Source organism: Synchiropus splendidus, chromosome 13 (assembly GCF_027744825.2).
Source record: "Synchiropus splendidus isolate RoL2022-P1 chromosome 13, RoL_Sspl_1.0, whole genome shotgun sequence".
Lineage (NCBI taxonomy): Eukaryota > Metazoa > Chordata > Actinopteri > Syngnathiformes > Callionymidae > Synchiropus > Synchiropus splendidus.
In genome coordinates this window covers 6,994,218-7,007,905 of record NC_071346.1, presented here as the reverse complement: position 1 = coordinate 7,007,905, position 13,688 = coordinate 6,994,218, and the positions used below count along the sequence as shown (strand labels likewise).

General features: G+C 44.6%; 1 long non-coding RNA gene across 1 annotated transcript; it reads right to left on the bottom strand.

Moving 5' to 3' along the window:
• Positions 1–462: 462 nt before the first annotated feature.
• LOC128770087 (uncharacterized) lies at positions 463–9,951 on the bottom strand. The gene is made up of 3 exons (XR_008416459.1): positions 9,814–9,951; positions 7,146–7,206; positions 463–1,176 (listed from the first exon to the last, which is right to left on the bottom strand). It is a non-coding gene; the product is annotated as an uncharacterized LOC128770087 (long non-coding RNA).
• Between the last annotated feature and the right edge of the window lie 3,737 nt (positions 9,952–13,688).

Sequence of the window (13,688 nt, the reverse complement as noted above, 5' to 3'; positions counted from 1 at the left end):
GCCGGCATCTGATTCGGAAGAAGGCAAAAAAAAAAAGCCTTAATCTTTGGTACAGTGTCACATTTGCATGAGGGGGCATCGCCACGCGGCGCAGACGGGCTCTTCATGTACACCAATCAAAGGCATTCAGGTTGAGCTCGCCGCCTTCCGAAAAGAAAACAGCAACCGCGGCGGGTTTACGGTTTGACAAACCCCCGGCACCGAGGTGCAACCATGTTTGGGCGTTATGCAAATGCAATTAGCTGCGATTTGCATCCCAGAAAACGGAGGCGCAGATGGCAGCCGACAGCGCAGCGCCCGCCATCTTTGGCAGAGGAAGAGACTGGCAGCCATTTTGTCTGAATCGGTGCCCATTTAGGAGCAAGCGCACACACACTCACACACACACACACTATTTTGGGTATTAGGTAATGAGAGCGTACTCAGAGTGGAAAATGTGAAGTGCCAGAAGAGATACTTGCCTCCACTAGGCTGCTCTCTGCTCCTCTCTTCCAGGCTGGGATCGAACAATGGACGTCGAGGATGTTCACAGCGTCTCTGCTCTGACCACACATGTCTGCTGCTCACCATAGTGACAGCAAACCCAGAGAAAATAATGGAAGTCTCTTATCTGGATTAAAGAACCAGGTGATGTTGGAAGCTCCCAAACTTGTTTTTTTTTTCAGGGAGAATGTGAGGAACATGTCAATCTTGTGAAAGGAGGGAGAAAAAAAAAACAAAAAAAAAATCATCCCTCTTGGCTGCGATTCAACATTCGCGGTATTATTTGGGGAGCGATCCCCTTCAGCCAAACCACACACAGCCGGTGGAGGACCGTGGTCCAGTCTGAGGAGCGGCAGCTGAGGGCCACACAAGGGCACGTCCTTTGGAGGTCTGCGAGCCCCCGCGGCCAAAGACTAACCCTGGAAACCCCACACAGAGTCGGGCCGGCACCGTGGTGGATATTGATTTCTCCTGCATGCCAGCAGCTTCGGATGGGCCTTCAGGGAGCTTCTCCATCCTTCCCAGCCCACTCACTGGCTCCCCGCTTGGGCTCCACTGGCTGGACCCTGGCTAGAGGTAGGGGCCACGGGAAGAGAGGAGTAAGACGAGAGCCCGTGGCGATGATGATGAGCTCCAGCGGGTCTCCGAGTTCAGTCATCCAGCAGCCTTCCAAACACCCACCCTTGTTTCCATCTGAGAAAAAAAAAAGGGAAAATGGAGCGTTTTAAAAAATCTCACCTTTGGCACTCAGCTTCGCTCAATGCAAATGCAAATGTAAACAGTAACAGAGAGACTTTGATTAAATATATGTGGGAAGAAACAGCAACTTGCTCTTTGCTAACCTGCCTGGAGGCTCTCCGAGCTGCTTTTCAGAAACAACTCAAACCGTGCCAGACGGAGGATGTTGTTCTGCAGCACTGTCGGCGTTTGAGTCATTAACCAGCCGCATGAATCAGCCCCGCGCTAATCACCAGCAATAATTCCATAATTCTCTTTAGCAGATTTCTATTTCATTATCAAGTTTCATTAGGAATCTGGCGTGGCGAGGGGTGAGAAGAGTTCAGGAGAAGCAAAAGTCCCGGATTTTTAAGCAAATTGCTGCCTAAAGAAACATCGATCGCTGTGTTAGACTCAAAATAAACCGTTGAGTGACTTGTCCGCTGAGTTGGATATTATTAAAAGTCACGTTTGGTGAAGTGAAAACCCGAGGTTCCTAGTCGCAGCGATTCCGACATACATGCCGTTTTTATATGATTGTTATCGTGAATTCCTTCTTCGTTTTTCCATCCATGCTAAGCTGAAAACATTTTCTGGTGAAGTTTCCGTCGACAATGGGGGAGCACCCGGAGTAGCCCCTGGCTTGGCCAGTGCAGGGGAGCGCCGTGGGGTGAGACTGGGGGACGATTCGGACACAATGCCCCCATTGAGCGGGCTCAGACATGGGTGTTAACTCCCCATTCCTTCACACACAATAGGGCCCCCCACAAGTGCCGTTGTAGGGGACAATGTTGGTTCAGGGCAGCCCTCCACCCAGAGGGAGAGAATGAGCTGCATTATCAAGATAGCAGAAGAGGAATGGAGGGAGGTTGGGGACTGACGGGAGATAGAAGAATATGTTTGTCTATGGGCTTGGGAAGGAGGAGAGCACTGGCCCTGACCCATGGCTTTGGACTTGAGGAACAAAGCACAAAGAGCTGTGGACCAATACAGTCGAGTGAACTCTCAGAGATGAATAAAATAGATCCCACACAAATATAGGACCATTCTTGAACAATTGTTGTTATTAAATGTTAGTGTTTTTGCATCATATAAACATCAAACAAGGTCAGAAATGAGCAGGAAAATGCCGTTCTCCGGCACTTATAGGGCCAAGGTTTAGGAGGAAATCTTGACGTTTTAATGAAGCACGCCGCGCCTCTCTTATCGCTCAAGGGAACGCGGCTATTTTAAGGACCTACAGTCTCACCTGAAAATAAATGAGTTAAATGCAAGATTAAGCTTTCACACCTCTGTGGCTCAACGCGGTTGTGGCGGCAGTGAAAACATCACCGCTGTTTTGAACTCACTGCATATGCTAAAACAAAATTCATGTGATTTTTTTGGCAGTGTTTTCAGCAGCATATTTAAAAGTGAATAAAATGAAAAGTTGCATGTGTGTGGAGGAGAAACCAGCGAGGGCAACGTGAGCAGCCTGCGCAGGCCTGCGAGCATCCTGAGTGACAGCTTGCTATCTCAGTGTCAGTGTGTTGGCCTTGCTGGTTGCCTCGCCACCCTGCCTCATTTCCTCCTCATCCTCACCTGATTCCAGCAGCCACCTCCACTGAGTTTGGCTCAGATTAATGGCCATTATATGGTGCCAATTCAGCCTCCACCATTCAGGGGACATGGATCTATGAAATAAAATTTATTTCTGCCTCTTTATTATGTCCTTATTTAATACATTTATGATGCACTCTTTTGGCTTCATGCAAGTTTGACTGATAGATAACATAAAGCAGGACAAGAGAGTGGAGATTTTCGCTACTTGTGTGGACTGATGATGAAGAGAAATCGCTGGTGGGAGTCATGAAGCTGTTAGATGAGGCAAAAGCCAGTTGTTTTTCTTCCAGAAGTAAAAAGCTTGTGCCAAACTGGCAACGAAAACACGAGAATCCTTCTGTGTAAGAGAGACTAAACGCTGTGTGATGCGAGGTAGCAGCCAGTGAAGGACCTTCACTTGCAAAGTCATGAAGAATCATTTCATCATTATATTCCTGGCGCCGATAAATTCTCGCCGAGGAGCACATCTGGGCAACATCTGACACGACCTCAGTTTACTCGCTCAAGTCGTGACAAACAGCAGCAAAGGAGAGCACTTCCCTCCTCCGTTCAAATGGACCATCATCGACATTTTCGACTGTCCAAGCCGCTCTTCCTTCATCCGCCGCTCTTCATCTTCTTCAATGGCTGCCGAGAGTGTATTCAAACAGCTGGATACACACTCAGCTAACAAACCTCATTAAGGCCCTGTATACACCTTCTCTATGCAAACACTGGCTGTCACACAACTCCTCTCAGTTCACACACTGGTGGCCACACTGACGCCACAAAGCATCTTTACAGAGCTAATTAGAAGGGTCCCCCTCTCCTTTGGAAGCACATCTGAATAGGAGGGGAGATGATAACAAGGAGGAGACGGAGAAGGAGGGACAGGCCAGGAGAGTCGGGCAGATTTAAGGGAGACAAGGAGGATTTCTGTGGGAAACGCTGAAAGAGTTATTATATTGCGGTGAGATGGAGCCGTGTTATTGTGACTCTCCTCGTGGAGCGGCGATGTAGCTATGGCGATGTGCGGGGAGGGAAGTGAATGCTGCGCCGTTCTGATTGGTGAGTCGGTATCCAGAGAGAGAGAGAGGGACGGAAGGGACGAGGGTGACACCAGCGTCTTTTAGAAGCCAGTAAAAGACGCATTACATTTCAGAAAAATGACATGCGTATTTTCAGTGGGAATGCTGCTCATTTCCTCACGCTTTTCGGGCGTAAGTTTAGACGCCATCCACAACAAAGGCGACCATCACGATGACAAAGAGATCAAAGTCGGCCACGATATAAGGTGAGATATCATTCAAGACATGCTGAAAAAATAAACATGACAAACAGTAAAACAGACCCAAAACAAAAGATTTTTTTTTCTAGAGATCAGCAGTTTTTTAGTTGTGTAGTGGTCAGTAAGTGCTACTTTTTCAGACACACACAAATAAATAACCCACAGTCAACAGCTGGAATTTAAGTTCAAGTTGAAGTTATGACCTAATTGTTGTGCTGTCAGTCCAGCGGGCCCCTGATGGGAGTGTAAAGGATTCTGGGAGAATAGCAGGTGTCCCCGTGTCACAGAGCTTTCCAGACAGCTTGTTAATTTGCACAACTTTTCCACACACACACACAAGCGTGTGTGTGTGCTTATGTATGTGTGTATATATTAGCGACAAGACTTGACCCTTGCGAGTCGTGGTAATGTTTCGCGTCTTGCTGGGCGTGGGAAAAAGACGGGACCCCTTTTCACAGCTGCCTCAGTCGAGGCCCAGGGCTGCTGGGGGCCCCTGTACGTCCCCCCCTCATCACCGCCGCTCCCCCCCGCACCCCTCGTCTGACGCACCCCTCCTTCTATCCCCATTCAAGCTCCAGTCTGCTTTCAAAAGCCGGACCTCCTTCCCAGCCCTTCATAAATACATCTCATTATTCAAGTCCTAGTTTGCATAGGGATTCCAAAGAGAGCTCCACTCTGCTCGTGAGGCCTGGAGCCCCTCAGCCTTTTGGACCGCACAAGTGCAAATTTCGACTTAGTAATCTCACTGTGTTAATATTTGTTTTATAACGGTGTGTACACACTTGCTACACTATTTTAGAAATGTCTGTTTAGCCGCCGTAGGAGAGATCCAAGCCGAACCATTAGCCTTGCTAGCCTGTGTTCCATCTGCCACATATGACGGTACAGTACCTAGTGCACACATATGCCCCCCCCGCACCCCTTCACTCCAGCACCACCCCCCACCTTCGCCCCACTGGCTGCAATGCATTTACTGCAGAGATTTATCTCCCATCATCCCGCATAATACTGAGGTTATAATTTACATCCACTTTAGAAAACAGCAGCACCGGCCAGTCCTTGCATATGCTAATATAAAGCTTGGGAAAATCGGGGCCAATTCAGAGAACTCCATCCTAAATTTGAATAACTGAGCGTTCTATTGAGCCTCAAGGTTGTGGAACCATGAAGATGTGACCTTGCTAACAATATGTACTTATGGTTTAATTCTCGACGCTCAACGGCATGAGTGGGAATTCAAGGGAATATTCGTAAAAGCTGGGTTTTTGTGTGATGTTTCTGAAATAACATCCCTCTGGTTTCTGATCATTCCCCCCCTCCCAAAAAAATAAACCATCTCAATATGCAGTCCGGAGCGTACCCCCCGGGATTAGCACTGTTTTTAACTAAACACCCCTGCTGCTGAATTATGCAACATCTACCTTTATGTTAATGTGGATAATAAGCCATACGCTCTGAATACGGAAGGTTGGCTTGTCAAAGTCCAAACGGACAGAGCCACCCAAAACCTCTTTCCACATGAGCAGGTCTGAACCTACGACAGCGCTGGACCTAACGGGATAAAGAACCGAAGCAAAGATTACACGACCGGCTCCCCGGCACCGACCACACACTCCACCTGACAAATAGGATCACAGTGTTTAAAGGGATAATTCGTTGTCGGCATGAGCGGGACACAGGAAGGTGTGTGTGTGTGTGACGATAGGGGAACCGCTCCAAACCTTCCAACGATTAAACACAAAGATTGTCACTTGCTCAAGCTTTACACGCCGTAGCATATCACCGTGAGACGCGTTTATTAATCCATTCGTCTTCCACCTTTGTGTTCGGTGAGGTAGAGGGCAGGACACACTTCACAGTGTCGGTCCAGTCTTGGGTCCATTTCTTGCCGGTGGTACACAAGAGGACATTTTTCTGTTTAGCTTCAGGTAGTGTGTAGCATTTCTAAAGGCTACACAACGAAGAGGCTGTACTCTTGCTTAGCTTGTATGCTAGCAGAGAAGCTACACGATTCTAAAATGAGCAAAAGGAGCTGAACCTAGAGCCATATTTTATTACACTGACAAATCAAAGCAAAGCTTCACCTCAGTTACAGGTTAATATGAAGGAGGAAACCACCTTATTTCAGCTAACTGAAACTTATCTAGTATAACTTGACACCACAAACTTGCTTAATATTCATTGTTGAGAACGCGAGGATGTACATTTTCAAAACAATAATGGAGGTCAAAAGGGCCACCTGCCTCTCTGACATGCAAATGCAGTATAAATGACCACTTGTTTTGAGGTATTACTGCAGCCCTGGAACAGAATATTCCCAAATGTTTGCGTCAAACTTCCAGGAAGGAACGAGGCCGCTGAATTAAATTTTGAGATATGATTTTGATCATTTCATGTGTCTCGGGAATTCGATTCTAAGCAAAGAACCAGCGATCTGATCAAGAATATTATTCGGAGCTCACCACAGCCACAAACACGCTCACAATTTTTATTGTGATTTTAAAAAGAGAGTTTCAAGGCTTGTTAGTGGGTTAATTCAAGTCTTCACTATTCATTTCTGAGGTACAGGTGAAGATACAACCTCCAAATTCAAAGACAATAATCCATATTTTAATCTTATATGAGCAGGAAAAGGAGCACACAGAGTGAGTTTTTAACTGTTACATTAATTAAAGTTAGAATTTTTTATTAAAATTGAACTGCCAGAGCCAGTGTTGTAAAAAAATAGTGTTAACTGTGATCTGGCTGACATTAAAATGCTTAAAAGATGGTGAAACTGTGGAAGTAGGAGGGTCGTGTGAAGAGCAAGCTCAGGAGACAGACTGTTAACTGGAGAGTTGGATTCAGTGTCTTCTCCTGTTTTGCTGCTGCATGATCAACATAATGCTTTTATGTTTAACACTTTTTGCAACTGTCATAAGTCTGCATCATACCCACCCTCAAAAAAAAATAAAAGATTGGGGATATAATGGCTCACGACTCGCTGTTGTCATTCGGCGAGACTGCACTTTTTTTCGGAATTATGGGGAATTAGCAGCCATTTTTATGCACCATCTTCAAAGAAATGAGTATTTACCTTCGGGGCTTAAGATCTTCATCCTCCCCGGCTTGTTTGAACGGCCAAGGTTGTCTTTCTCCTAGAAGAATGAGAAACAATCATCAAACAAAGTGACTCCCAAATTAAAAGAAGTGAAAATTGACAGGACAAAGTGGAAATAAATAAATGGAACTGTTGTGACCTTGGCGCTAAGAAGATTGTTTTTATTGATGTTTTCTCGCACTTTGGTCACAAGGCTAAATCCATTCTCCGACACCAGCACGCGGACATGTTTGGCCAAAGTGAAAAACATTAGCTGATGCTAATGAGTGCCGAGACCCTGAATTTATTTGGCGTATTGAAGTAGATGATCAGAGTTGCTAATGAATAAAACGCCGAACACAAATGCGGACGGAAGAATTCAATAAACTGATGTTGGATATTTTGCTGTGAGCGGCAAGATGGAGGACACAGCCGAGTGCGAGGGCTCTCATGGAGATGGCACACACTGTCACCAGCAGCATCCAAGCGCTTGTTTAACGGCGCACATCAAATATTGTCAGTCATGGTCTAAATAGAGCATGCTGGGACTTGTGGGATATTCAGTCATCTCGCAGCTTTGCTGCTCCTGCTCTAAGAATAGATCAAACTCTGAGCCATTGTCCCATTTTGTTCTTATCTAGCAGTCGAACAGGAAAATAATCCAGCCGGCCGAATACAAATGTGAACATATCTGCCATGTCTAACAGGATTGAGCTCCAGTGATGAAAGTGTGTTGGAGGCAGGCTGGAGATGGGCCTGTCTCTTTAGCTCCACATGCTCGCTGACTGGGATGTGTCGACGCCTGCAGGAGGCTTTTCAGTAAAGAGAACCACAAATCTCCCAATAGTTTTCTGAGAATCCACAGATAATAACATGAATAAAGAGGCCACCGGTCATTCGACGGCAGCTCCTCTTGCTACCTTACCCAGTTTACCTATGCTTTTCAGACCCATTTAAACAAGTTTAGCTTTGCAGGTAGCATCTTTATCACCATCAAATAAGACAATAAGCTCAACATAAAACACATTCATTTTGCATTTAAAAGAAGGCTGTTAGAAAAAGAAAAAGGCTCAACTACATTAGCATTTCTAGTGGTCGCTGAGTGTTTATGTTTTTCTTAGTTAGCTACTGTCTAAGCCCAACTAACGGCAATATTTTTTTATTAGGTCCATCCACATTTTCAGCACTCATCTCTTTACACTTCTTTTTTTTATAGCTTACATTTCCCTTCTGAACTGTGTAATGCAACACAAACAATATTACTGCTGCACATTTTTCCTGCTTGTATGGATATTACGTTTCCATTTTTCTGCTTCGGTTTATGCCAGAGACACGGTGACACTATTATTTTGCGACATTCACACACGACCTGGGACGGTTTGTACGTAACACAGGCTCCTGGTAGCCTGAACAGCAACCCACACACTGATATTCAGTCACTGTCAACAGCTTCAGCAAGACAGTCGGGGTAGCAGGGAGAAGATTCCAATCTTGTTTCATTAATTCTGCCGATGACTGACAAAAACTCATTCCAGTCTCTAGATTAAAGCCATCAATTAGCCTCAGTGTATAGGTCTGATGGGAGGAAAACAGAGTCTTTAGATTCACTCCAGAGGAGCCAGGGTCATTTCACGGGATTCAAACCGGAGACCTTTTTTGTTTTGAGGATGCTTCACACATTTGGGACAACACTCACAGGTGAACCACTGTCACCTCACTGGCTCACCTCCACCACAGGAATAAACGTCACAAACGCCACAATGTTGAGTCGCGTTCAGGCGACGCAAACATGGAGGCTGCTTGAAGTCACCACGTGAGAGACGCTACCCGCGAGATCACGTGGCACGTGCTCGGGCCAATCGTGGCCAGCAGTTTCGCTCTCTGGAAATAAGTGATCAAACAGAAATTCCATGTGGTTTGGCTTTTCACCATACGCGTCTCGTAGTGCCTCGGTGACCAGGCCGCGTAGCATCCTGGCACACACACACACCCGCCCGCGCGCGCACACACACTAGCACAGCCGATGCTGAAGTCGGACGCTACGGTCTGCATCATCTCCATCTCTCCCCCATCATCATCATCATCATCATCATCATCAGTAGCGGCGTCTACCCCAGCCTCCAGCTGCCAAAACCCCCGCGGCATCAGCATCATCCTCCTCATCCCGCGCGCCGAATCGTCCGTCCGAAGTGCTCGGCGACAGCTGGTACTTTCGGTTCTCTAGCTTTATGAAATTAAAACTCATACAGCTAGATAACCAAAGACACCAACTGACCCGTCGTCTCTTAAAGGGGCCGCTCCAGAAGAGGAGAGGGACGATGGCACGCGCGCGCGCACCGACACGGACACACGCTGGCAACATCCACCTATATATAAATGTATATATAGCTATATACATGTCGCATTTCCAGTAGAAAAGAGAAGCAAGTTCATCTAAATTGGGCCCTTAATTGACAAACTTTTCGGGCAGCCTCTCACTGAGTTCAGCATCCAACTCTAACCATCATTGAAGAAACTAAACCGAGGATGACTGAACAACTTCCGCACACACACACACACACACACAAAACGCTCCCTCACTAGTTCCGCTCAGTTACATTTAGATTCCACTGTCAGTCTGGGTTCGAACTACGTCCACATCGACGTGAAAGCATCCGATACTTACTTGCGCAGCGGGAGTAATCCGTCCCCAAAATCTAAAGTCCGAGGATATGAATGTGTTTCTCGATTGAATAGAAGAGGTTCGTTTGTGAAAAGAGTTCCTCCAGTAGTGGACCAGAAGCACGTCCTGCGAGTGTGAGCTGCGACTGACAAGTGCAGCAGCGTCCACATGGTGAACACACACACTAACTCCGCCCAGAGAGGGAGAGAGAGAGAGAGAGAGAGAGAGAGGGAGGGAGGGAGGAGGGGGAGAGGGGGAGAAATGTGATGCTAAAGCTAAAGTAAACTAAATTAAATCATTTTTCATTGGACATTATCGACCCATTATATGAAGGTTTTAGAAGAGCTCAGATGTATTATTTGCTGATTCCAAACACTTGCATTAATATACCTATTTTATTGTCAATAACCACCAAGATATGAATTATATATGTTTAAATGTACTTGTACATGATCACAATTTCCTCAATAAAGTCATCGATAAAGCATTTCTCCATCTACTCTATGTTTTCCCTTCATATTATGATGATATTTCAGTATTCGTTTTTATAGTTGTAGCAGCTTGTTTCAGCATAATGCCTTCCACATTACAATGTTTAAGAGTCACTGCATATTCAAATATTAACTACATTATTTGTAATTGCAACTTGAAGTTATCATTTGAAATCTCAAGGCTTTAACGTCCAACACCATTCAAAGTTGCTCAGTTTAGCAAGTAATTACCTTCTAATAACAGTCTTCACTTTGCATGAAGGCTTGAAGTCAGCTGGCTGGATTTTAATGAACAAAGAAATGCTCAAATAAATAGATGCCTTTGTATGTTCCGCCGCCCTCTGTATTGCTGCTAGATAGTGTAGCTGTGTATGAAGGAGGCTCTAAAGCAGCTTCCACAGTTGGAGTCTAGTGAGTCACCGAATGACAGCAAAGGAATTCAGGTGTTGCCTCGGCTGCAATAGAAGTTCCTGCTGCTGGAACTAAATCCCAACAGCATATTCACATGCAGCCGCGTCGATGGTGTGAAGATATGAGTGATATCTGGGCAGAGGAGAAGCTGATCACAATCACATCCTCCATAAATAAAGAAGCCACACAAGAGCCAAACTAGTAATATCTCCTCAAGTGTGTGTGTGTGTGTCCACAGATAAACCAATAAAACGAGGGGAGGCAGCTACACTCTAGGCTTCCAAACCAAACTAGCATCAGATAGCAGTTACATATCTGATTATTGCGCATGAGCAATCTGTTATCAGCATCATGGAGGCGCCGCTACTCTGTCAGACTGCAGCACAGGTTCTGCTGCTCTCACTCCTCCACTCCTTAGCATCACTTCTACGGAGATCCAGTCCTCACCTATGAGTCCACAACACAGCAGCCTGTAATTGAACTTTTAGTCGACTGGAAGAGGAAGAGATCCGTGGCAAAAATGGCTGCCAAAATCAAGTGCAAAGGAAACTACACACAAACTGTAGTCTTGATATAAAAATGAAGTGGATTTACTTCAACTAAATAACCAGAAATCTTGATTTAATGTGCCAAAATGATATTCATAAAAATTGAACTGTATACACACACATTACTTTTATTTTACTTGTCACCTTTTCATACTGAAGTTTTACATGCTAAAGCAAAAGCAGGGTCATTTTTATGGTATTGACCACATTCAGTCACTGCCAAATTATACATTCATAGTTCAGTAATAACAATCTTCTCTTTGTATTTTAATAGTGACAAAATCGAACTCTCATTTTTTGTTTCAGACTACTCGATAGACACTAGCAGAAAACGCTTTTTTGATAGTGTAGTGTGTATCATGTAGTTGAATTTTGCTATATTATTTTGAAAGATCAAGTTTGTAATATAGATCACTTCAATATAAGCCGCCCGTACACTAATATTAAAATGTAACATTTTTATCTCAATATACCGAAATGATAATCATAAAAGCTAGCAGCAAAACAAAAAGTTGACCCAAGAAGCAAAAATAATGTGACAATACAGCAGTATTGTAAATTTATTTTGAATTCCTTTGCATTTTTCTAGATTGAAATGTGAATTGAGGCAACAAAAATACAAATCTTAGAGGTGTGTTGGCGAATACCAATAGATAATAGATAATTAATAACTTTTAATATATATAAAAGTGACTTAAAATAGCATGTGAACAAGGTAAATCTTCAATCTGGAGCTTGCTTAAATGTTCATGAGCATGGTGAGGTGTTAAGTCTGTGCCTTCTATTTTACTGTCTTTGTCTGATTAAAAATTTTCCCACAAGTGACATAAGCCCCCCCGCCCCTCCCAGCTCAAACAGACACCCACACCAGCAGCCCCCCCACCCCTCGAAAAGTGCATGGGCTGAAAGAGAGAAAGAAGTCAACATCAAGTTCAACATCGAGCCAGGGAGACGCATTTACATGACAATGGGGTCTGGATGCTGCGGGTCCCCCCACCCTGATCCACAAAGTCTGGCATCAGCCCCGCTACACTTTCCCAGGCTCACAACAATGTCTTCCCGCTGAACTCTGCACTGCAGCGCTGCCCGGGGCCTCCTCCCCACCCTCCTCCTCCTCCTCTTCACCTCCTCCATCAATACTTCTTAGAGGAGCACATGGCATAGAATCCTCATTGAATATTCTGGAGTTGCATCAATCGACACATTCTTCAAGATTTCATGCCAAACTATGAAATGCAGAATGCTAAAATAAATCCTGTCATAAGTGGATATCATCAGGAGAAGGTAAAAATATATTATTGAAATGAATATGAAGTGTGTCCTGCAGGGAGGGTTTCATGCAGGTGTCGTTTCTTTGGTCATCAAAACTCACCCTTCATCTGTGTGTGTGTGTGTGTGTCTTCGCATGCTGTTTTATTGTGTCGTTACTTTTGTTCTCATTCTAGTTACGTTGCGATGCACTTAAAATTGCATGAAAAAGCTGCCCACATACGGGCAGTTGAATTGATCCTGTACTTGGTTGATCTCTGGTTCAGACTGGCAAATAATTGTGCCTCAGTTTTACTTTTACAAAGCTCCTTTAGAGTATTTGTATTTTAAACGAGGCAGCTTTTGAGCACACATTTGTGGATTTAGTCTTATTTACCACATGCAAATGTTCACTTCAGACTGCATAATAAATTTAATATTTATGCGTGCGTTTCTTTGGGTTTATTAGATAGTAATTGTAAAATACATCACAAATAATCTAGACTCACGCACACACATTTTTAAGAGGACCTCAAAAAAAGGACCACACAAGAATATGAATTCATGTACACACACACACACAATTTTAATGTGTCTGAATAAATATGAGTAAATAGTCATTTCCATTTTTCTTGCTTCTTATGTACCATCTATTTAGCTGCTACAACCTTTACAAAGCAGGACAGGGGTGGAAATGAGGATGATGATGATGACCAAGACGATGAAGAGCTGATGACTAGCACGGGGCCTGTAAACCCCGCCAAAACAAGCCCTCGTATTTAATAGAAATGAATAAAAACCCCAGAGCGTGAGCAGCCATGTTTACGGTCGTCCTCCTTGCATCGTTTTCCAAGTGCTACGGTCCCTTAATTTGGAGGAGTGTATTGTTTTTATAGGCGGCTATTAGAAAGGTTTGCGCTGTTTAAACGTTCAGGAAGGGATCAATGTGTGATCCAGACTATTCAATAAGATCTTCAGAATATGGTTTTAAATTCATTTGGTGTGATAAAATGGATCGTGCTCCCTCATAGTCAATTCTCTGATGCGCAGTAATAACCGCTGCTGTTGTTTACACGCTGTTTATGATCGAGGCGTGACACACACACACGCGCCTATCCACCTTCACACGTACACACACACACACACACACGCACACACAAGTGTACAGTACAGAGAATTA